Source organism: Columba livia, chromosome 1 (genome assembly GCF_036013475.1).
Source record: "Columba livia isolate bColLiv1 breed racing homer chromosome 1, bColLiv1.pat.W.v2, whole genome shotgun sequence".
NCBI lineage: Eukaryota > Metazoa > Chordata > Aves > Columbiformes > Columbidae > Columba > Columba livia.
This window is the reverse complement of record NC_088602.1, coordinates 81,906,156-81,932,599: the sequence shown is the minus strand read 5'-3', so window position 1 is coordinate 81,932,599 and position 26,444 is coordinate 81,906,156. Positions and strand designations below refer to the sequence as shown.

The window sequence follows — 26,444 nt, the reverse complement described above, 5'->3', positions numbered from 1 at the left end:
CATATTTTTAACATTCTCTTTGATTACTAATAAGATGAAAAGTACTGAATAATCCTCAGTGATTAACAGTACAGAAGACACATATTTATTAAGAACTCCAATCATTCTAGTATCCCCATTAAAAATATTTTCATTTCCATGTAGCTATGGGTCCATACAACACACAATTGTGAGAGCAACTCTCATCCTTAAGTCCTTATTTTGCCCTGCCAGTGATGTATTTTTCCATGCTTTTGACTTTCCTTAGCCTAGTTAGGTACTGCATAGGCAAAAATCAATATAAATAAAGTGCTAGGTCCTGCTACTTTTTTTTTCCTTTGTTCTTTTTTACTTTTTATTCCTGAGTTCTGCTGCAGAGAGAAGATGGAATATTAGTCTCAGCTATTGTATTTGTCTGTGAATTGTGGGTTAATTGTCATCTAATTTGTTACTTTTTAATGAACTCCTAAATTTCATTCACTTTTTTCTTATTCATTTGTACACTATTGAGTATCAACAGCATCTCAAGTGTTCTGTAGAGGGGAAACAGCTATTTCTTTGAATAAATCCCTATCAGAACTTGCTTTCAAACAATTTTGTCTCTGGATTCATCACTTTGCGCTGGAGACCTTCAACCCACTGAAGGAAATAAAAGAAATGTGATCTATAAGGATAACAGAAAGTAAAAGGAGCTCTTCTGAAGGGATTGATTCAATAATGATCGTATTTTGCTTAGAACGATGATGCTATAAGAACACCTAAATTTATATAACAGAGGAAAAGAAAAACGACGAAGTTTGTTTTGATTTTGGTCAGCTTTCAATTCTTAAATATGTTAAAAAATGAGGAAAAGCATCTCAAGCTCAGCCAGCCATTTATTTGAAACATAAAAAAAAATGCAATCCTAAAAGTTAGCATTTCGTTGTCATTATTTAATAACTAGGAATAAAATCCTTAATATTTTAAATTGAAGTTTAATCAGCATTCAAAGTAAAACAGATCTCTGTTTTCCTAGATTAAATTCAGTTCTTTTTGGCTGTGTACAGAATTTGCAAAAAAGTGGGAGCATTTTTTTTCCTTTTTTTTAAATTCAAGACTTCACATTGTTTAAATTTAGCAACAATTTCCTACAAACTAAAATTTCCTTTAAAATTTTCTTTAATATTTTAATCATTAACTTCTGGAAACCTCAGAGTCCCCAGATTCCTGAAGGACTGTAGGCACTAAGCAGATTTAAAATTGGCATTGATTGGCAGTCTCTGAAAGTAAATTGCTCTATCTTTGTAAAAACTAGAGTCTATTTTAGGTTTCACTCACTTTGTATGTTCTGCTAGCCAGGACAAAAAACAACAACAACAATGACCAAACAAAAAACAAAAATACAAATCAAAATACAAACCAACAAAACAAAGAAACAAAAACCCAAACAAACAAAAACAAACAAACAAACAAAGCCCCACAAAACTAAACAAGCCTTACTCTAAATTACCTTTGGAAAAAGAAAAAAAAGAAAAAAGAAAAAATAACTTCAGATCACATTATTCTACGAGACTTGAAGGTGCTGGGGAAAAAAACAAAACCAAAAACCAAAAACCAAACCAAACCAAAATAACAAAACAAAACAAAAAAAAACAAACAAACAAACAACAGAATTCATTTGAAATCAAGAAATTACAAGACATTCTGCATATGAAAGAGAAAGTTATTCTGAAATATATCACTGGGTAGCTGGCAAAAATCCTGTGCTACTCTGTGTCACCACAGGGATCCACTGAATGCAGAAAGGTATAGGTATTGCGGTGAAGACGACATTGCATGCTCCTTCCCAAAACAGTGTCATAGCTGTGTATGAGTTAAGGTTTATGTGTACTAGAGTCTAGTACACATGTGTGTACTAGAGGAACAGTGATGTTCCTATTGTTATATTCCCTATTGTTATATTCAATTCTGGACTGATTTCAAAGATCATCGTAAAATATGAGCTGATTGTATAACAGTCAGGAACATAGAATCCTAAAAGAACATAGGTTGAAGGGATTTCTGGAGGTCACCTGGCTCAAGTCATATCACTATCAAGTCATAGCAGGTTGCTCAGTGTCATACTCAGTCAACAGCTGAAGATGGAGGTTCCACAACTGTCCTGGGCAACCTGCTGCAGTGTTTTGTCTTCCTCAGTGTGTGAATTTAATTTTTCTAATATCTAATTGGGTTTCACATGGTTGTACCTGTAGATTTGGAGATCCTAGGAATTTGGAAGCTAACGAGAATTTAGAGGAAAAACATTTTTAAGGAAAAAGCTCAGGAAAGAGCAAATTGATTATAAATAGAGAGCCACAATACCTAGTCAAAATCTGCAACACAGCTGCTATAGTTTTCCAATAAGTGGCTCAGGATCCATTAAGAATGAACACAGCACCTGGTTCCCGTAAGGACAGTATTATGAGGAGTCACAGTTCTTATAAGGGGTCATGTTACCTTTCCCTCCTTCTTCAGCGTGAGCTCAGGACTAGAGAGGACTCCTGAAGGGAGAAGCTCAGTTTTCCACATTTAATATTCTTGAGACCAGTATTTATATCTGTTTCTTCTGCAGCTGGAATACCCTAGAAAATTTTCTTTATGCGGTGGTTTGGGGATCCTGGAATATGCCATTGGTGGATAAAACCTTTTCTGGTCTTAGCATGTGAGAATTATATGGACCTCACACATCTTCTAAACACATCTCCATCCATAAGGAAGAATGCTTCTGTGAGGTAGGGAAGTGACACCCTGGCCCCTGGTCGATATCAGAAGAGTAGGCAGACTGACCCCTCCTCTGCTCGGGCACAGATTTCTCTGCACCTGGCTTCAAGGTATGGATCCTGTCTTATTATCATTGGTTAAAGATAGAAAAATAAAGCGCTGAGGGTGTTGTGTGGGTATTTTTATTTTTGTTTTTTTCCTGGGTTAACGGATAAAAATTCTAATGAGGGATCCATTTTGTCTACCTTTTTATTCTGACTGAAAAGGGAGCCTTGGTAATTAGATTTAACTGAATGTGTAATTTTTAGAATAACTTTCTTGTAGAGATTAAGGGTCAGAGACACGATGGTACTTAAACTTTCAGGTCCTTTTTTTAGGCAACTATCTCACATTGATTTTACTGACAGCTAGCTACCTGAGTAATTTCTGAAATTTGGATCTAATTACAGTGTAAAAATCACACGTGAAGTCTGTGGTGGGCCTTAACAAAGCAAGTATTTCAAGAAACATTACATATTCTCTTGGCTAACACCAGCAATGTTTTTAATGTCTGCTTCATTATTGGGATATAGTTAATGGAAGAACCCACTTTATGCTTGCATATTATAAAATGTTTATAATTTTTTAAAGGTATAAATAACAAATTTTTAAACCTAAAGTACTGTGAATTATTGCACCTTCCATGTCATTGTTGAAGGGAATGTTCCTACCCACCTTTCATTTATATTAACAGGAACCTATCAATAAATTAATAAAAGGTAATAAGTAGATACAAGGAGCACAAACTAATTTGTGTAACATTAGTTACAAACTCAGGAAAGTGCTTAGACACATGATTGCCCTTAATATGTCACAATTTTAATCAAATTTGATAATGTTCTTATTAAATCCATTTTACCAAATTAAGTCTGTAATTATATAATTTTAAATGTAAGTGACAAAATATTACATGTACTTCATGCAAGACCATTTCAACTTGTCCCACTCATTTTTAAAATTATATATTTTGAATATTAATTTAAACTCACTTTTTTGTGAATAAAATTAATCATTTACTCATTATCAAGTTAACTTGAACTACAAAGACAAGCCTACTTTAGCAAGTGCTATCCCCTACTGATTCTTCCTATTATATTTTACAAAAGCTGAGAAGCTGCTTCTAATGAATGTGAATGCAGATACATAAAAGTACACTATTTACACCTTTACAATAATAATTATTTCCCTATAGACTGAATGGTGTTTTGTTCTTTGTTTAAAGAATATAAATATCTTGCTATTTCTTGAATATATTAAGAGAAAATGTGATAAAAGGATAATATTCTTTAACTCAGTAGACATTCTCATGGCATGTGTCTAAACTAGTAAAACATCCAAAGTTAATTCATAACATATGTATGTTATTTAATAGTGATAAATTTGGTCCACCTTTTGCCTTTCTCAACATCAGGCAAAAGAAGATTTGTAAAAAGTAACCATCCAGCTTTGGAGATTTGTCTCTATTAAAGGGATTCCTGGAGCATTTTGAGTTTGGAAGCTGTCTGATTTTTCAGTGCTTTTCTACAAGGAAATTAGTGGCTTATGGTAGAAATACATTTATTAGATAAATTGTAGTGGCAGGTGAAGAGACTACTTTCCTCAGTCTCTTCGTGTTCTTCTGACACAGGTCTCCCCAAATGAGACTGCAAAAGACTTTTATCTGTTTCTTTGGCAACCAACTTCCTAGGCCAATTGGTCTTCAAATAGGAAGTAAAACCCTGTAGTGACAAAGATCAGAGGAGGCCTCTGTGGAGGGATGAATGACCTCTTGAAACAGTGAAAAATATCTTAAATGCTGAAAGCAAGCAAAGAAGTCCAAGGACCATCACCTTCCAGGGCCTGGAAAATTACAGCAAGTTCTACAACCAATTTGAAAGTTTGCTGACTCAGATGTTAATTTTGCACACTTCAGGAAAAGAAACATCGATTTAGATAAACAGACAAAAAATCAAACCCTCTTCTTTACTTTCAATCTGAAAATAAATCTCTCTGATTTCACTCTGTGTGAAATCTAAATTCTGCCTCTCACCACTCTAATAAGATTACCATATTTGCATATTTTATTAATCATGAAAACTTATTTTAACTTATATGGCTTCATTCACTTCCTGAATTAGTTGTATGATGGACTGTTAAAGTGTTCGTAGCTGGTATCGTCTTTATTAGGGCTTAACAGAGACAGTGCGTCAGAGACACAAAACGGAGAGGTAGAAAAATGGAAGAAAAGTGGGAGTCTGTACACTAAGACAATGCTTTGCTATCTTCGCTCCTGAAGGACTATTGGTAAGCATTCTGGACTTGCACAGGAAGAGACATGGAAATCAAGAGAAAGTTATTTGTGATTTGGGAGCATGTTCAGTTCTTACTGTATACTAGTGATATTAAGCTGTTGTCTCTTAAATGCTCTTACTAAGTTGCCCATAGGAGCTAAGTCACATTGTCCAATAACATCCTCTTCTGTGGAACACAGATTCAAAGTATTTTATTTTTAGCTGAGAATATTTTAGTATCAGGGAATTTTAAATAAGAAGCGTTTAGTCTTAGTTTGTAGTGTGATTTCTATAACAGCATAATTATAGGAAATATGTTTGCAGAAAACCTTTAGAATATTTTATTTTCTGACATGCTTACCCAAAAGGCTTAGAATGCAGTGGCTTCAAAAAAAAAGAAGAGAAAAGTGTTGCTATGCACAAGAATAAAATAAGGAAGTTAGAACAGTGCAATATCTATTGCTAAGTCTAATAACTGAAAACTGGATTGTCCACCCACATGTGAGGTAGTTACTGCTGATCTGCTGAACTTTAGAAAAATGGATATTAGACCTGTAAGGGACATCTGAAGGGCAAATATTGTAAGGTCATTTGGAAGTGTTTATGCTTCAGCTGCCTTAGTCTATATGGGAAGACAGAAGTCTTGGTAATCCTACCCACTTAACCCAACGAAGTTTCTCTAAATAAGTAATTAAAGTTGTTGGGTTTTCTTTCATTTTATTCATGGGAAAATGAAAGCACTGTTTAAAAATTAAAACCCATAACCTCTTACCATAAGTTATATACAAAGAGATAAAAGTTATCTCATACTATCATCCAACTTAACGCAATACAGAATTTAAAGTCAAATAGATTTTCCCTCCCAGAAAAACCTTAAAAATGTGATTAGCTTTCATTAAAATGTACTAAATATCATTAAATACCATTAATTAATTGAATTAAGCTTGATTCAATACAGTTTGATTTGACTTCAATGTATTTTGAATTAGCATCTTAGCAAGTTACAAGACTAATTTATAGTACCTCACTGCATGAAATCCTGGCTCTGCTGAAATAGGTAGTAAAACTCCCATGGACTGCATTCAGGTCAGAATATTATTGAAATCATCTGCATCAAAGTAGTGCTCAGCACACCTGTGGTGGACGTGAAATTCAAAGGCATCTTTCCAGCAGTAACCTGAGCTCTGATATTACCTGGGGGTTCAAACCACTTGGGTGAGTTTTAATTCTTGTTTCTGCTTTAAAAATGATTAAATAGAGACTAGGTAGAGCTGGAGTTGTCTTGCAGAGGAAAAATAATAATAATAATTAAAAAAACTAAAGGGTTTTGGGTTTTCTTGGTTTCAGATTTTCTGTGTATTGTTTGATAAGCACTTCGTTTGCAGTTGTGAACTTTACAAAACCATGAGGGAGTTTGCTTAAAGTCAGAGTTGTGAGGTCAACAAACTATCAGCATTTTAACCGTGTTATTTGCCTCTTATTGTCGTGATATTTGTTTTCATACATTGCCGTGGGTTTTATACTAACCTTAATCTTTATCAGGAGATAGCTGGATTCAAATGCATAAACAAAGAACTCTCTCTGTGGCCAAGTGCAAGCCAACTTTGTTCCCAGAAGCCTGAGTGATGTTGTGTTGTTCTGGATTTCTGGCTCAAGTAGTGTTGATAACACACTGGTGTTTTGCCTGTTGCTAACAGTACTTACAGAACATTAAAGTTTCCTCTGTTTAGACTTATCTGTGTCCTAGGCTCAAAAAGCTCCATTTCACCTCTGTGGTTTGTGTTTGGTTTTGTCTGTTGTTTGGGGTTTTGTTGTTATTTATTTGCTGTGTTTGTTTCAGGGTGGTGGGATTCTTTTTCAAAATAGAAAACACAAATTAGTGTTCTTTTGATATATAAGCTGACTGATTAAATGGAAAGTTCAGTTCTGAGGTCTCTTATTAGGAAATTAAAAGTATAGGTGTCTGGTATATAAATAAATATCTGCACATATAGGAACGCTGGTTAGACAGTATTTGCTGGATTTATTATGAATTGTATTTCTTGTTTTCATTGAGCTTTAATTTCACTACTCAAGAGATGTATGTTTGGCTGAATAATATATTGCTAGGTCTGACACTGAGCAGCAGTACATGAGGAATAACCTATGTAATTAATATTTGTTCTGTCATTCACTCAGTTCTGGGAGGCATTTGCAAAGTAGTGTGCTACTTTGTTTTAATTTTGTTTCTGTTACTGTTTATCAGCTGTGCATTTTGTTATGTGGTGTTTTGTAGATGGAAGTTGTCTAATAATTTGCTGTGTAGACATGAGTCTGTTATATTAGATATAATTAAATTCATGTAACGGTCTTGTGCGCATCTCTTTTTTTTTGAAGCAAAGGGGGATGACGGAGTAGGGGTTTGTATGCGAGAGGAAAAACTAGGGTAGAGGAGATTTGAGAATTAGAGTCTAAGTGCTCCCACTAAAATGAAATCTTCAGTCTGGGCTCAAAAATCCCCTAATCCACTTGTGTGTACTGATTGCCCAGCTGGGAGGCCAGGTTCAGCAAGTCCATCCCCAAGCTAGCCATAGACCTGGGCTGTGACCAGAAGGTAACAGCTGGTAACCAGGGAGAATTGAAGGGTAAAGATGTCATTATGGTGAAGAAGGAGAAGGTATGCTAGGGAACAAAGGCTGAAGCTGAAAATGCTATGGGGTTGAAATTCCCAACATTAGGAAAGGGACAGCTGGGTGTGCTAGACTGGAGTTGCATACAGAAATGTAATATTCAGGTTAGTGGAGACCCTGAGAGTCCTGCTGCTCATGGGACTGCTTAATAGGGGAAAAGTGCCTACTGGTCTAAAAGCTGCTTTGGGATAGAAGTTATACAAAGACCTGATGTTTTTGATTGTCAGCCAGAAAAATCCACAACTAAGAAAAAAGATTTAACTAGTCAGAGTGGAAAAAGTCTTTTTCTGTCTAAATAACTTAATGTAAGCCACTTATTTTGCAAATGTTTTCGTTACTGTTGTTTTCTTATTTTACACCAAACTGATTTATATTTTCAGATATTTGAAATATTTTAATAGTATCAAAACAAAATGCTTTATTTTTTTGACTTTTCTCTTGTTACTTGTTCAACAAAAAAATATAGTTTCTATTGCCCGTAAGTAATTTTTTGAGAAACTCATTATTCAACCCTCAAACTGTTTAGTTCTAAGCCAAATTCCATTGTCAAGCCCTTCTAGCATTACTAGGACTTACAATTTTTTAATAAATATTAATTCATTCTATGTTGAACAACTACACAAACTTAAACACAAGAATTAATAACTCTTTTTTTCTCTCGTTTGGCTGGTTTTCTTCAGACATTTCTGGGGAAGAGTGGTGTATGTCACTGAAGTACTCATTGCCAGTACTCGTTGTCTAATTCTTATGCTTGGATTCTTCAGAAACTGATATTTTTTAAAGTCTGTTACAGCTGGAACTGAAGAGAGTAATAAATGGGATCTGATGTGCTAGGGCAATTCTCTTTACCCTCAGAAACTGATTTGAACCTTAGACAGGCACTGCTGACTCCCTGACAACAGAACTGGAATTTTTCATTTTGTTAGTAGGAAAGCAAACCAATTCTGTGATGAATCCTCATTTGAAACACTTTTTGAAATTGCTTTTCTTGAAGGAAAGAATTAAAATTCCTGATTGTTTCTGCAGATAATTGTGCCATAGATTTGCACCAGTGCAGAAGTGCTGATTTTGCTGTATTAAATGCCTACTTCTGTAATTAATTCCAAGTGTGATGTACCTGAGTAGCAAAATTCCCTGATGTAGTTTATTCAACATTTTTCCCCCTTCCAGCCAAGTAGCTAGTTTGCCAATTTACAGTTTGGTAAGCATAATATCATGTAAATTGAATCTTTTTCAGTGGGACTTCATTTAATTTATCATGATTGATTGAGAGGAGTAAGCCAGCCAAGAGACAGTGTAAATCTGACCTCTTACTGACTTTCTTTTCACTGCAAACAGAAGATTTTATCTCTTGTTCTCAGACCTAGTTTAATGGTTTCTATTTGTGGCTAAATGTTAATCTCAGGTCAAGCTCCTCAGGTAGCTTGGTCTTGTGTAGAAGACTTCTGAAGATGATCTTATTTAAGTGGAACCACAAAAAAAAGTTTTTAGTGACAAACTCAGACACAAAAGGAAAGCCTACAGAAGGCGGAAGCAAGGACAGATAGCCCAGGAGGAATAAAAAGAAATTGTCCAAGTAGCCAGGTTAAGAAAGCTGAAACCTTGATAGAATTATTAATAAATCTGGCCATGGATGTCAGAGGCAACAATAAAAGCTTTTACACGTACATCAGTGATAAGAAGACGACTAGGGAAAATATGGACCTCCCCAGAAGGAAATGGCAGACCTAGTTACCCAGTATATGGAGAAGGCCGAGGTACTCAACAACTTTTTTTCCTCGGTCTTCACCAAAAAGTGCTCTAGACATTCCGCCCAAGTCACAGCAGGCAGAGACAGGGACTGGGAGAATGAAGAACTGCGCACTGTAGGAGAAGATTAGGTTTGATACCATCTAAGTAACCTGAAGTTGCCCAAGTCCATGGGACCTGATGAGTTGCATCCACAGCTCCTAAGGGAACTGGCAGATGAAGTTGCTAAGACACTGTCCATTGCATTTGAGAAGTCATGGCAGTTTGGTGAAGCAGGGAAACATAAGTCCTATTTTAGAAAAGGCAATAAAGGAAGACCCAGGGATCTACAGGCCAGTCAGTCTTACCTCTGTGCCTGACAAGATCATGGAGCAAGTCCTCTTGGAAACTATGCTACAACACATGGAAAAGAAGGATGTGACTGGTGTCAGGCAGCATGGCTTCGCTAAGGGCAAATTGTGCCTGAAAAAATTGGTGGTCTTCTATGATGGGTTTACAGTGTTGGCAGATAAGTGAAGAGCAACTGATGTCATCTACCTGGACCTGTGCAAAGCATTTAACAGTGTCCCACATTACATTCCTTGTCTGTAAATTACAGAGTCATGAATTGGATAGATGGACCACTCAGTGGATAAGGAATTCACTGGATGGTATGATGTAAAAAAACTTAAGATGTTATTTACAATGACTCAAGCCTTAGCTATAGACATGTTATGGTAGGACCCAGAACAGAGATTTCCTTAATTAAAACAAACCAAACCAACCAACCAACCAAACAAACCCACAAAAAACCAGACAAACAAGAAAACCGATCAAACAAAACCAAAACACAAAACAAAAAAAAGGTAACATTAGAAAACCTTTGTAAAAACAAAGGAGAACATTTGTTTAATTTCATTATAGGAAGTAGTACAATTTTATTTCTGTACTATATGATATTATTTCAAACATCTATCTGCATGAAGACCTGGAGTCCTGAAGTAGACATTTCACTTGCTTTCCATACATTTTTTAGGAACTTATGAACTAAATATAGCAAAAATAAAATATCTTCAGCTGTATTAGAAGAATTTCAGCTTTTCTTTAGGTGGAAGAACTTCAGTGAAGTAGGTGTTACTGTCTTGACGTTTCAAAACTATGACAGTTTCTTAAACAAAATAAACTATTTGTATATAATTATGAGAGGGAAAAAAATCTGATTTTGCTGCATTTAGGTATACAATATGTTTCACCAAGACAAATATTTTATTTAAAAAAATTAAGCCTTTAATTTATTTCTGTGTTTAGAGGTTTCTGTGTTAAGGACTTGGGAGGCTGAGGAGCACATTGAGGCTTAGGATACCTTTTGCATCTGGATAAATTTTGAACAAAAAAGAAAACACGTATGGATGTGCTAGAGAGAACAGTCTTTCCAAATAAAATTAGATTAAATTTAAAGTCTGTTAGAATATTTGCAAACAGTGATTAGTAGAATGGGCCTGAAAAGATCCATTTATGTCCCTAGGGATCTCATTTGAGCTCAGTGTGCCTTGAATCAGACTTAAAAATTTTCCCTGAACCATATTCTGAGGAAAAATGTTGTTTATTTTCCATAGTGGTTTTGCTAGAGAAATCTGTATAAACCCTAAATACAACAATGATGCAACAAGAGGTCTCGCCCATTTCTGGTGGGAGCTTTCAGGCTAAAAGGTGTGATGGAGGCTTGGCAGGGATGGGTGTAGATGGGTGAACTCTTGCATTTCCTCACCAGCTCCTGGTTCTCTTCCACAAGAGTGCTTAGACTCCCTCCTAAGCCAAAACCTTTTGTCCTCAGTGTCCTAAATCAGGGCACTGCAGACTGAGTTTACATAAGTTGCAGGCCTTGCATGTAAAATAGTTCATAGGTATGGATTATATGACAATTCTGCTGTATCTTCTGAAGAGTTCTGAGGCATAAGTACAAGAAAGATTCCTTCCCCCTGCTTGTCTCTGTTGAACACTTTAATAATTTAAGAAAGAATCTCAGTGGAACTGGTAAACTGCATTTTGTGAATTTGAGGCTGTTCTTTTCTTGTAGATATGAAATGTGATTTATGCATAGCAGGTTCTGAAATTTTAATTTTTTAAAATGAAATAAAATTATTATATTGTTTCAATTCACGTTCTGCTTGTACTGAGACTAGCAAATTCCAGCAGTCTTGATATCCTTTTAAGCGTGTCCCCAAAAATACAAGACTCTTTAATGTAAAAATAAATAACTTCAGTGCCTCCCACATACAAACATGTGAAAAATATCTTTTCTGACAAGTATTTGGATTTTGGCTTGATGAATTGCATTTCAGCAACATAAAAATAAATAAATAAAAAAAATCCGATACTTGTATTCTCCTACGGAGTAACATAACAATATAAAATTTTCATGTTTCATTTTCTTCTCTCTCTTAAGGAAAAAAAAAAGGAAGAAATGTTGAATGTTGCTAGCGTGTCAGAATTGTATAGCAGGTTGTGGAAGTATTTCAAAATATTTACTTTCCTAATAAAGGATGCAAACAAATGTCAGTGCTTTTTGAAAGTAGTTTCGAATTACGTGTTTTTTAAAATAACTTAATCCATTTTTTGCTGCTTCATTATACCTTCTTTATTAACATATAAAAGAGCTAAATATAGCTTATACAGTGGAAGTGGGGAAAATTCTACTAGAATATCATAGTACCAATGAAATTCTACTAGAATATCATAGTACCAATGATGTTGGCCAGCTGCACAGTCCATTGTAGATGCTGTTGTAGGCATTGACTTTGTAGGTCAGCAGGTGAGTTTTAAGCATTAATCCCCTTATAATGTGTACATGACAGCAAGGGTAGCATTTAAAGGGCACTCGATATCTGTCTTCAGAAGCGAATTGGAGAGTTTACCATTTCTGTCTCAGGGAATTCAAATAAAACTAAACCCCTAGGCACAAAAGCCTGCCTTAAAGGTAGAAAACAACAGACATAACTAGGTCTCATTTGCAAGGAGCTGAACAACTTCACCCTCAGCATCATTTATTTGACTCTGCTTAAATTCAAAGTGCTGCCTTGAGCCAAAACTGCTGGTACAGTAACTAGCAGGATAGACTCCACAGGCATGTTTTCCTAGCCATTGCTGAATAGTAATGAAGATCCTAAGTAAAACCACAGTTAATGAACTATATAATGCCTTTCCATTGATATGTGCAATGTATCAGAGCACTGCAGAACAAGTAGGAAGGGCTGTATGTATAGATTTGTCTTGTTTACCTTAACACGTTAATGGTTCTTGCCAATCTACTGCAGAGGCCAAAGAAACAGAGCAAATAAAGTTGTACAATCCTGTATATAGTTTAAAAAACAAAAACTATAGAAAAAAAAACAACACAACCAATGAAACAACAACAAAAAAAAAAAGAAAAAAAGAAATTTTGAGCCACAAGATCCTACCATATACATCCAAGCTTAACTTTTCCCTGGATATGGGATTTTTGAGTGAGACACCTGATTGCCTTTCTCCACCTCAGTCAATCAATAGTGAAAAATGTACTTAAGACTGACTGAGTAGGAAATAGAGAGTGTGAATCTCAGCTGACCTTTCTTTATTACCCTTATTAGCAAAAGTGAATGAAACTGAGAAATTATTCTAGCTCATAATTTATAAGAGGCATCTCAAGGAATCACTTATTTCAGTGTTAATAAAATGACAAGAAATGCAGTGGTAAATGTGGGGGGGTTTTGTTGGTTTGTTGTGGGGTTTTTTTGTTGTTTTAGTTGTTGTTTTTAATAAAAAGGGAGCACTTACGGAAGTTTAATTGGTAATGTGACAAGAAATATAAATGCTACCCTATTAGTCAAGAATTTTAGTGAATATTTTTGCTTCTAATGTGCTTATAAATGTGTATAACATAGTGGTCTTTCTGTGTATTATGAAGACAGCTGAATTTATGCTACAACACTATCATAGAATTGACTTCCTCAGTTTATCTTAATATAAACATTTAAATTACGCTAAACATCACACAAGTAGCATTATAGTCCAGGAATGATCTCTAGAGTCATAGTATTAGCTAACATGATTTTCAACGTATCTAGGTCACAGACTTGCTTTCATAAAGCTTTTCTATTTTCCTTCTGAAAAAGCTGATGTGCAAAAATAAGGCTTTTGCCAATTGCTGATCTATAGAAGCAGTCCATACTTGTCCCTGCCCCAGCATAGCCCAGGGCAGCTCTGGCCTGCTTAGGGGGACTATCACCAGCTCCAACTGAGGAATAAAAAACACAGGTTAGGCAAAACTCCATCCAGCACGGTACCCTCCCCTCCCTCCACAATACCCTCATATAATGACATTTCTGCTCAGATGACTTCCTGAATCAAAAAAAAAAGTATATTTTGTGGACATCCTGAACTGGGCAGGGTATATTTATACCCTGTTAACAAGTTGGGACAGATTTATTTTTTTTTTTTTCCCCATGAGTTTGCAAATATGCAAAAGGATGAGTTTGCATACCAGCACAATGTAATGTCTTTGTGTGTTTGTGTATACATGAAAAAATCTAACCTATTTAAATCTTCAGCATTAGCTTTAACTTATAAAAAAAATTCCCTGTGATCAGCCTCCAAATGTGTAACCAGTATCCAGTCTCACCAGTGCAGTATATGGGCAGCTGCCTAAGTATGTTGGAGAGCAGCTTCCTTTGAACCAGGTATGTCTTCTGCTGGAAACTTACTGTAAAAATACCACCCCTTTCTAACACCTCCATGCCTAGAGCTTAGGTCCTTTACTTATACAGAGAAAGGTATGCTGAATGAACTTTCTAGATTCAGAAACAGACTCTGAAAATCCTGACGAGCACCAATTTAACTGCATGTACAAGTTTTCAATATGCTTGTTTTGTTCTGTGTTTTTCCTCATGGCTACGACTTATTTAACTTAATTTACAATATGAATAATATCATTTTGGTCAAATACAGCTTTCCCTTTAGCTGAAAAATCAGGCACTAATTTTGTCATATAATGAAGAGGCCCCTCTGTGTGTGGGAGATCCTCTGTAGACTCCCTTTTGGAGCCAAACAGAAGAAGGGACAGGATAGAAGTTCTTAACTTATAGTCAACTGAATGGGTTACTATAATCTGGTTCATATCACTAAATGTCAACGAGATCCCTACAATTTATAGTTCTGGGAAGATTTAAGAAATCTAGTTGCCAATCTACTTGCCATGCTATTTTTTTTCCCTCTAGGCATGAATAATATGGAGGAGTGGGAATGAGGCAAGGAGGGGAATGTTTCTGGTAGGTGTTTGTTGTTTGTTGTTGTTTGTTGTTGTTTGTTGTTGTTTGTTGTTGTTTGTTGTTGTTTGTTGTTGTTGTTGTTGTTGTTGTTGTTGTTGTTGTTGTTGTTGTTGTTGTTGTTGTTGTTGTTGTTGTTGTTGTTGTTGTTGTTGTTGTTGTTGTTGTTGTTGTTGTTGTTGTTGTTGTTGTTGTTGTTGTTGTTGTTGTTGTTGTTGTTGTTGTTGTTGTTGTTGTTGTTGTTGTTGTTGTTGTTGTTGTTGTTGTTGTTGTTGTTGTTGTTGTTGTTGTTGTTGTTGTTGTTGTTGTTGTTGTTGTTGTTGTTGTTGTTGTTGTTGTTGTTGTTGTTGTTGTTGTTGTTGTTGTTGTTGTTGTTGTTGTTGTTGTTGTTGTTGTTGTTGTTGTTGTTGTTGTTGTTGTTGTTGTTGTTGTTGTTGTTGTTGTTGTTGTTGTTGTTGTTGTTGTTGTTGTTGTTGTTGTTGTTGTTGTTGTTGTTGTTGTTGTTGTTGTTGTTGTTGTTGTTGTTGTTGTTGTTGTTGTTGTTGTTGTTGTTGTTGTTGTTGTTGTTGTTGTTGTTGTTGTTGTTGTTGTTGTTGTTGTTGTTGTTGTTGTTGTTGTTGTTGTTGTTGTTGTTGTTGTTGTTGTTGTTGTTGTTGTTGTTGTTGTTGTTGTTGTTGTTGTTGTTGTTGTTGTTGTTGTTGTTGTTGTTGTTGTTGTTGTTGTTGTTGTTGTTGTTGTTGTTGTTGTTGTTGTTGTTGTTGTTGTTGTTGTTGTTGTTGTTGTTGTTGTTGTTGTTGTTGTTGTTGTTGTTGTTGTTGTTGTTGTTGTTGTTTTTAAGAACTTGCTTCCTGAAAGTAATTTTGTTAATGAACAGCAAGAAAATAGTTTTGTAATACTCACCTGATCTCTTTAAGCTAGTGTATGCCACCTGGGAGTCTGTTTCCATCAGTTTTAATAAGTTCCAAGTTTCAGTTTTTTGAGACTACCACCACACTATGTGCTGAGACATTTTGATGAGATGTAACATAAAACAGCATAGAATAAAATATACAGAAGTGTTAGAATTTCATTCAAGCAAAACTGTAGTTTGAACTACAGGTTAAAAAATGTTGAAGTACAGAAAGTACTATTTGGGAGTGTGTGAGGCGATACAACCATAAAGAGACCCTAAACTCTCCCATGACTAGAAGATTATACAATAGAAAAAGACCTTTGGATATTTACTGCAGAAACTGTCTGTTTCAAAGTCTAAATGCATGGCTAATATTATAGTTTTTTAATATAGTTTGCTGTGAAGAAATCCCCCAGAGCTTAAATCTCTCTTACTAAATTTTTAGCAGTTTGTTATAGGCTGAATACTGAAATAATCAGGCATAATCAGTGTTTGGAGATAAAAAATTGAAACTGAGAATTCTTCATTTAATTTGCAGACAAATATACAATTTTATTTTAAGATTTGAAATGTCATGATCTCATTTCTTTTTAATAAGGTCAGGAGTTGATTAAACTATGATCTTCAAGAAATCAGAAAACTGTGGTTGCCCTCCAACAAAATAAAAGACACTTTCCCAAGTGGGAATTTAGGTATTTCATTTCTAAGAAACTTTAATATTAAAACCTCATTGTATAAACATAAGCTATTTTCCATGTTAATCAGAACATTTGTCTTGCTAATGACTTCCAATGATATCCTAATTAGAGGTGAATAATCCACTGAGGTATGAGTAGACTTGAACTTATGACTTTTTTCTAATCAAAATCCTTTTTAATTTTGCTGTTATAAATGACTTGCATTCTTTGTGTTCTGCCTGTAAAAGGAAGAAAAATTTATGCGAAAATGCTATTTTCTTACCTTTTTCTCATTTGGTATCTAATCACGTGTGGCATGGAAGTTTCAAAGATGCATGTCAAGTTGATCTCTCCAGTCCTAAGGTATTAAGATATTTTCCTGATTCTCTCAAATGCACTTCCAGTGTACACCTCTTAAATTATTACCAAATCTCCATTTAGGTGGCAAAGTGGTGCTGTGCTTCAAATATTTTACTTATTATACAATGACTTGGGGAAAAGATGATTTAATGAAAAATGGAACTGTGGCCCTGTAAACCTTGCTATCAGGTTGAAGGGACTGTGAGAAGGTTTCCCTTCCTTCTGCCTCTCCATCCCACCTTACCTGATACACGTTAATCTTACAAAGTTTGTTTTTGCAGCCTGTGTTCATATGAGAGCAGCCAATGAGTTAGGATGGAAGAAGTTAGGGGGATAAATATAGTGCAAAGTAAGTTTTAATAATGCTGAGGAGCTTGTCAAATAAACGTTGGGGTTGCTTCATCTTATGGGCTTGGCCTTTGGACCTACTTTTTTTCCCCATAATAAAAAAGAAGTGAGAAATTGCAAAAGCATCACTTCTTTATTGTATTCCCTTTCTTCTTCAGCATCCCACACCTTCCTGTTCTTCAAGGGCTGCTGTTGAGAATCTGGTCCTTAAATTGTCACACAGCTTGGCAGCATTTCTTTGGTGGAAATTCTAACATAAGCTGTTTCTGCACTGCCTGCATAGCTGTCTTGTATAACTGTTCATGGGGTGCCTTTTCGTGACTGGGATGAGGTTTTGGCATGTTCATATAAGACATGTTACTATAGCACCATGGTGACCGCTCAAGACAAAAATAGTAAATTTTTAGAGATCTTTATTAATAAGATAGTACACAGTGAAAATTCCTTAAAGAAAAAAAAAAAAAGCCTGATAGAAGTTTTGGGGGTAATCTTCCATGAGAAAAACCAAATCAAAGATCCTGAAAACGTGGGACAAAAATATTCTTAACAAATAATTTTTTTTACAATATAGACATGCTTTTGGCAAAAGATTCTTTCCTTGCAAAAGAAAAGAAACAGAGAGGGTTACTATCCACACCACAGGGTGTTTTGTACTACTTCAGGAATTACATGAGTTTATTTTATTTAAAGGAGACCTTAGAACTTCTGCCTTATTTCAGTGGGTAGGTAGCCAGCCAGAATAAACCAAAACATTCTAGGCAGTTTACAAGCTTGTTACCAGAATCTACTGTATCTTGGACTACATGGTTTACGAGGCTGTACTGAAGTCAGTAACATTTCAACAACCAGGCTGTCTTGCGAGTCAGGACTGGTGTATAGTTTCCAGTCTTTCCTTCGTGAAGATCATATGGCATGTATTAGAAACTACTATTTCATTGGCTAGAATTGTGTTAACCAACATGATTAACTTCTCTTCTAAAGGCATAATTGTTATTCTGTATTAAACTCGTAGAAGCCCATATAAAAAGGATGTATTTTTGGATGTGTACAGGTGCATTTGAAAAAAAAAATAAAAAAATCACGTATCCATGATGCTCGGTCCATTTGGCAGCACTCTCTTCTCTCTGTTTAATTACTTCTTAAGTGATGTTGATTTTGAAGGTTGAATTCTACTATTAGTGGCAAGGCTTCTATAATATGAGTAACCAAAACAGGAAAAAGCATTTTGCCTGTTGTAGTCCCACTTTTCAGCTGAGAATCCAGTCCACTAAATAGGCTTACTCTTATGCAGCTAAGTACCATGGACTTTCAAAGGACTATGATAACACTTTGTCATATCTGTAATACAAAAATCATTTCATCCAATACTGTAATCTTCAGGGTGGAAAACTGCAGCTTTCTAATAACACACAGAAACATTATACAACAATTTTTGTACAGGAAATGAAAAGCAAAGTCTTATCCAGATAAAACTGCAGGGAAAATATAGATAGGCAGAAGAAAATCATCAGTTGTGATTGAATTTGGCAAGGACAGTGAGGATAACTCTGCCCTTGTGAAGAGTGCCATGGGATCCTTAATGATCAATCACCAAGGGACCTGAGTTGGCAGTATTGCCTGATTACTATACAGATAGACTCATTAATGGAAGATTACAGCAATCAAATATACTTCTCTTTTTAATTTTACTAATGCATCTAGTCTCCTGCCATACATTCCTGTTGTCAAAAATCAAAAGCTTTACTGAGGGGAAAAAACTATTCTTTTTGTTATCTTTTGTAAATTAAGTTTTGTGGATGTTAATTCTGTGCCTCTGGCAGCAGTGCAACTGGAAGCACACATTTTTTTGGAGTTTATCACTCAATAGTGACTGCTTTCCCATAGAGCCAAAAAAATCAATCACTACTCAAAATGCCCATGCAGACAGAAGAATGCATTGTGTGTCTTGCTAGTTAATATGTGTATCTGATGAAAAAAAATCAATACATTTTTCTTAAAAGGGTTGCTGCAAGAGGAGAAAGCATTTTATCTCTCTCTGATTGATGAAACTGCATCAAAGTCAGTTATCCACCATTAAGTTCCATATTTATCCTAGTCACCCTTCAGACTGCTGGAGTTCAGTGTTCAGGCAGTACTTCCATTGTAAGCCAAAGTTGAGAGTACTTGGAAAACTCAAAGAACTGGAAAGTTTTATTAAAATAAATGCTTTAAACAGAAGCATAGAAGTTTTCAATAAATATAAAAATTAAAAAAAAAAAATCAAAGGGCACTAAGGGCCAGAAAAGAAGACTGAACCTCGGCAGGCTGAGGTTACTGTATTTCTCAGGAGATTATATATTCATGTTTTTTTTCCAATACCTGTAGTGTCATGGATGTTATTCTTTTGAATCTAAAACTCACCATTGCTCCAGAGAGACTTGGCATTCCTCATTCAGTTTTTACTGGAGGAAACCATTTACAAACCAACAAATGGATATTAAAGGAAGTTACTTGTACTAATGGTATGCCATTGCCTTAGCTTTAAGCTACATACATACAAATATGTTCTAAGACTTGGTATATAATTTTTATTGTGGAAAATATAAGTACAGGAGAGTTGACAAGGGTGATGGGTCTTTTTTTGAAGGGAAAGTAAGGTTGGTCAGTTGGTTTTAAGGTAAGGGAGTTTTTACCCATCCTTATTGAACACTAGCAATAACCCACCATCAGTAGGCTTCTCAGGTCAGTTCCCTGAAAATATTAATTTCTCAGTGTTTCTTTCTGACCTTCTCTATGTTTATATCAGGGCTGCAAAATCAGCTTCTCTGCAGGCTGTTCCTACTCTCTCTGAACAGAATACTGAGAGGTCTGAAGCTTTTTTTTTTTTTTCATAGGTTAGAAGTGTGGATTTAAAATTTTTTAGTCTGCTACATGTTACAGTTACTTCCCTTTCTTTCCTGTCAATGTGTCAATATTTTCCGTAGTTGATGACTTATGGCAAGTAGTGGTTTAGGTAAATGTTATTTGTTGTTATGTCACCCAGTTCAGCCCTATCTCTTGAAAAGGTGTGCAAATAGGAACTGGTTCAAACAATGTCCAGATTCACCTTTTGAGTGTTAACATTACCTACAACTAGCCAATTAGCCAAGTGAAAATGGGAACTGAATGAGGTCCATGAGAATCGGTTTTATACCATTTCAGAAAACATACAATATTTCCTTTACAGATTTACACTGTGAAGTTTCTACCCAACAATTATGTTGGTGAAGCTGTTATGTGTGTCACTAAAGAGACTGAATTACAGAGCTGTGTATAGGTGTTTCCTCTCTTCCAACAGGTCAGTGTAATGAGAGTTTTATGGTCTGACTCTCAACACCAAATATCTTTTACTGAAAATAAAAAGATAAAACTAAATAGGAAGATACAGACTGTCATTGGTGAATGGTAATGTGCCATTTGCTTGTCAGTTGGGAAGTTTTGCTTAGCTTTTAAAAGTTGATGCAAGCCAATTAAAATCAATGGAAACAACCACAGTAATTTTCACATGCTTTGCATCAATCCTCTATAAGTTATAATTTGCTCCATAGGCTGAACTGACATACAACCAGACCTAGACAAAATCCATTTGCCTTCAAATTCTATATAAAAAAAAAAAACTATGATTGGAAATTTTTCTGAAACTGTCACCTCCTTGATGTTTCTTTGAGAGCTCAATAGCATTCCTATTTCCCAGAAGATTTTGCCCTAATCTTTTTATTGCTTTTATGCTCCTGACATAATTTCTCAAGAAAATCTGGTGTTCTAAGTAGGACTAATGTTATTTAAGAAACCACTCCATACTGATTAGGACTGCTAATCTCCAGTTCAGTGTCTCTTGATACCACAGACCTTTGGACCTTGAATAAGCAAAACTGAGGGCTTTTTGGTACAGGAGGTAATGTAATTGTCAGTTTGTGTAATTTGTCATAATTCATCTGATGACAATTAGATATTACATTTGTTAAAGACTTATTCACATATTCACATTTTTTGGTGATTTGCTATGCAGCAGTACATCTGAAAGTCTGTCTTTTGACCTTTATTTTTTTTTTTTCTTTTTCCTCTGGCCTCCATCCTAATGCTTCTACTTCTTCAGTCAGAGCCAGAAAATGCCTTAATTCACTGTTTTTTCGTTCCTCCATGTTGTTCAGCTTTTAGTATTGTTGAGTGAAATTACTATGTGGAGAAATGTGGGATAGAGCACTATATAAAAAAGTTCTTTAAAAAATAAGTCCTTGTACTGTAAAAGTAGTGTTATATGGGAAATTACTAATAATAATGATGATGACAGGAACCATAAACATAAAGGAGAAGGAGAAAAAAACAAGGAAAGAAAAAATTATCTCACAGATTTGAAAGCCTTCCTGGTCTAGCATGAGACACATAAATGTAAAATTACATAAGAAAATATCATTGCGAACATTGTTTTTAATTAGTAACAGACACATTAATTGCGGTGATGTACCTATTAATCCCTCAACAAAATAGGTAAATCATAAATTCCATTCCTCAAATGCTTTTGTGTGTGTGTGTGTGTGCATGAATAAGCTACCTCCTAATTTATTATAGTTGTGTTAATAAATAGCTATCAGACTACAGTGAAGCTATTTGTTAATCAGAGCTGATATATTATTTAGTTTGTAATAACCATGAGCATTCTCATTATTATCAATCTCAGCAGACAAAAATCTTCAGAGAGAGGAATGCAGTTTCTACAAAACCTTAAAGCCTGTAAATGTTAGAGCTGCCAGCTGCAGCCTGAGCTGTTGTAGTTCCATAGCCCTACAGTGAGGCCAGATTCTTTACCTAGTTGACAAAAAGTTAAGGCCTGTGTTTGTGATCAAGCACTGGAACAAGCTACCCAGGGAAGTGGTTGAGTTACCATCCATGGAGGTGTGGCAGTTGCACTTCCCACCTCCCTGAGAACTGATGTGGCCGTTGCGTGCAATGGTTTCTTTTGTGAGACCCCCAGGGTAGTTAGGAGAGGAGGGGTGGGCACAGAGAAGCCGAGAAGCTTCTGGGGTGCCCACAACCAGATCTGATCAGACTATAAAACGGGGTGCCCGCTGAGGATCCATTTTGTGTGGTCTTCTCTTAGCCGCAGGTCTGCTGAAGCCGAGAGCCCTCCCCTTAGACGAGAACGCCATCTAAGGCAACTTCCCAGGACTGGGAGCACCTCACCTCCTCATTTGGGTGAGTGATAATTTACTAGATATATCCTTGAATAGGTCCTTGCTAGATTCAGGCAAGTGTAATCCTTGCCAGACTGGCAAGCGTAGTCCTTTGGTAGACAAACAAGTGTAAGTCCTTACCTAGCCAGGCAAGTGTAATCCTTGCTGGATCAGGTGAGTGTAGTATCCTGAAGTCAGACGGCTCTGGCTTTGTTTCTTGTGAGTGCATGCATGCACACTGTGGATCATCATTATTCTCACTTGCTGCACCCCAAACATTTCCTCAACTGATATCCGCACCTTTATCTTATGTTATTGGAGTGCTAATTAATTGTATAAAGCCTGTTTGGGTCAGTTTATTGGCTGTACTTTTCCAGCCAGAATAAAGTCTGTTTTGCCCCCCTAAACTGACTTTGGGGTCCCTCCATGACAGGAGGTGTTTAAAAGACATATAGCTGAGGCTCTTAGGGACATGGTTTAGTGCCATTGTTGGGTTAACAGTTGGACTTGATGGTCTTAATGGTCTTTTCCAACCAAAATGATTCTATTATTCTATGAGGTATCTGACCATAAAAAGTAGCTAGTATTTATCAAATAGCATGCTTCCTAGCATGCTTGTCTGCCATCTTCTAGTTCAAAAATCATCCGCAAATGAGTAACAGTCTGAGAGTCCTTCAATCCTCCTACTGAAGTTCTGTTATGAAATGATTAATGCAAGAAGCAGAACAATGGAGCAGATTTGTTTACCAAATGGCCACAGGACATATAAGGCAGTGGATTTCAGACCTTGCTCCAGTTTATCTAAGTAAAAAGCAACTTTTATTTGCTTTAGTTTGTTTTTCCTTTCCTGCCCCATGTCTTTTAAACATGGTTAAAAATACCATGCTTTGTTGAAAGAGTCAGTAAAAGATAATTTGGGAGATAATGTTTCATCCTCAGGAAAGTCAGATGACAAGGCTTTCAGCAGTGACAGGCAATGATTCCAGCACCTCCTGCACAACACATTCAGAAAATTGGAAGTAAGGGGGCTAACACTCTACAGTTTAAGACATAGGATAGGTGTGAGACAGAATACATCTTCTCTGAAAGCAGGATGAGTGGAGATGTGCAATTGGAGGCAGAAAAGGTCAAGGAATGTGAGATGGAAAACTTGATTGAAGGATGCAAAGTGTAGGAGGTAGACGACTGAGGAGTGGGGTGGTGAGTGGGGAGAAAAGGTAGGAAGTAATCATAATGCACTAAAATACCTGCACACAAACATCAGAGGTTGTCTTATATTCAGGTTCATTCTATTTTTAGGGGATTCAGTATTTAATAGAAAATGCAATTTGAGGTACAAATTCTCATTCATCCATTTGAAATCTTTGTTCTCTGTAAATATTGAATTTCTCTCGCAATAACTGCCAGGCTTCTTTTCTTGCACAGGGAATGTGTATGAGGATTTCATCTGTCAGCGGGTATATTTGGGGATATGATAAGGTCAGAGTAGGAAGAGAAAAGGTGGATTTCATATGCAGCATAGGAAATGCAAATAAAGATTTAGGAACAATAAAATAACTTCAGAAGTTATTGCAGGCACATTTGGTAATGTATATAGACACAGTAAATGTTGCATTATATTGGAGCAAGAAAGTTCAGTGTGGCTCTTGCAATAGCAAGTATTTCCAGAGATGATCAAAGGAATAAAAAATTAACACTGATTCTTAAAGACCTGTTGAATTTCTCAGAGCTGTAGTCTTGCTGGTGAAATTCTTTTAGCCTAAAAAGTAGAGTCTTAGAATAGAAAATTGTATTTCCTGCACAGCTATTTGCGTAATTATTGCATTGCTGTGATTCTTTTATGCTTTCCCAGCTTCCCCTGTTTGCTGTTTTTCCTTCCTCCCCATATATATATTTTGACTATGCTGTGATTAGGGTATGGGTTTAATATGATACTTACATATTTTCCAACACATTAAGGTCCCTGTGTAAATAAGGCCTCGAATATTCATTGTTAATAATTCTATTAAAAAAAACCCACAACCAAACAACAACAAAACAAACAACAAAACAAACAAAAAAGACAAAACAAGCAAACAAAACACACACACACAAAACAACAACAAAAACCACCAACAACAACAAAAACCAAACCAAACAAACAAAAACCGCACAGAGATGTTACGCTGTGAAGGTTGCAATGGGATGGGAGCCATTAAGTTTTTGGGGGTGTGTGTGTGTGTGTCTCACATCACAGCGAAGTACCTCTTTGGTACAAATGCTTCTCTACCAGGATCAATTATATATCTGCATAGCCTCACTTGGATATTCAGCAAGTGATGGATATACTCTGGGACTCCTCTGAAACACCTTATTATTGATCTAGAGCAAAAGTGCAGAAAGATATCCTAACAGTTTAACAAACTGAAGCCATGCTTTTTGGTACAAGTATCACTGTGCTAACTTTTCTTGCCTGATTTTAATCTTCTTGCTCCATCACACAGTTAATTGTCTCTCATTTATCCATATTAGTGGAAGATCATATGAAATCTCTGTAAATTAGACTATGAGAGCCTAATTCAGTACATTTGCCTTTGCAAAAACTCATAGACAGACTTTTGTCAATAGAACAGGCTCTTAGCCAATGGCCTGGTTTTGAGCACGACCTGTTTGGCACAGTGTATGTCACACATTACACATTGTTTGTGGTGTTGTTTGTGGTGTTGTTTGTGGTGTTGTTTGTGGTGTTGTTTGTGGTGTTGTTTGTGGTGTTGTTTGTGGTGTTGTTTGTGGTGTTGTTTGTGGTGTTGTACTTTTTTAATAGAATTATCAACAATGAATATTTGAGACCTTATTTACACAGGGACCTTAATGTGTTGGAAAATACAGATCTTTAGAGCAGGTGTGCTGATAGGTGGTTGCACTATGAAAATTTCTGTGAGATATTTGAGAGTTTACTATAGCTTTGCACTTACCTACTTCTTGCCTTCATGAATGTGAATTTCCTGAAAACCAATGTTTTTCAGACACTGTGAACCTGATACCCTTGCCTGGAAACACCCTCAGAATGAGGAAAGGGACAACATTCTCTGTGGTATGTTTTATCTTGGAATCTCCTCCTACGTATTACCCATACTGGACTGGTACTGGGGGGAGCTGTGTGCTAACTGTAATTGAAAAAAACAGAGCATTTGGAGGAAATGTCTCTACTTTCTAAGCAGCACACCAGGTAATTTGGACTAAAATTAGTAGTGTAAATCTGTAAACAAGGTCAGAATTCGACTTCCATGTTTGTTAGGGCATTGTGGTGTTGTTGTTTGGGTTGGTGGTTTTTGTGAGTTGTTTGGTTTGTTTATTTGTTTTCTCCTGAATAGATCTGATTCTGTCATCCTCTTTGCTTTGTAATTTTCTTACTTTGAGCTTGTGCAGACCACTAGTGATGCATTAGTCCTGGGGTTTGAATGTATTTTTTTTCTATCTTCTACTATAAACAGATTAAATATTTATAAACAGATAGTAAGGAATCAGTCCCTTTGATCTTGGTTCTTCCTTTTTTTTTTTTTTTTTTTTGGAGATGAACTTTTCACATTATGAAGCCACTTAACTTTTGCAATAAATACATAATGAAACATTACCTGGGAAGTTAGCATTTCACTCCTGCTTTGCGAAGCATTGTGGTAAGGAATTGGTAGTCCTTTGCCTCATACAAGGTAGAATCATCCAGCTTTTTTTGTACAGTTGATTAAAACCTCCTCCATTATTTCTGTTTTTCAGGACTCATCAGTACCGCATAATTCCTTTATTTTTGGAAGAGGAATTCAGGATATGAATCCCTCTTAGAAGAAGCCCAGTAAAGTGTATTAAATACAACTATTGTGTTCTTTCTTGCATTGACTTGCTCTTGTGATCATGGCATCTCTGAACACTGAATGGGAACTGATACCTTGTAGGAGAACTTCCAGATGGTGCTTGAATACTATGGGACATCAACATCACCTCCAGGGTTGGACATAATGGCTGTTTTGGTCATTGGTTTGGCCTGGAGGACCATGGTACTTCCCACAGTCCCCGTTCCTCAAACTCTTTGAAAAAAGGACAAGTTAAAGTAATTTCCAGGAATTTTCAACCCATACACACTGCTTGTTTGTTTGGATCCAGGCAGCCTGACAGGCGCCATGGGAGCCATACGAGGAGGTGCTTTGCCATGGATCCTGCATCCAGTGTACCTCAGCCACAGGCAGAGGCTGGGTAAAATTAATCCTTCAACAAAAATGA

At 36.0% G+C, this 26,444-nt stretch overlaps 1 long non-coding RNA gene across 1 annotated transcript; it reads left to right on the top strand.

The window, feature by feature from the left end:
- LOC135579586 (uncharacterized) lies at positions 1-26,444 on the top strand. The gene is made up of 4 exons (XR_010472991.1): positions 1-2,828; positions 22,118-22,212; positions 25,196-25,263; positions 25,944-26,444. It is a non-coding gene; the product is annotated as an uncharacterized LOC135579586 (long non-coding RNA).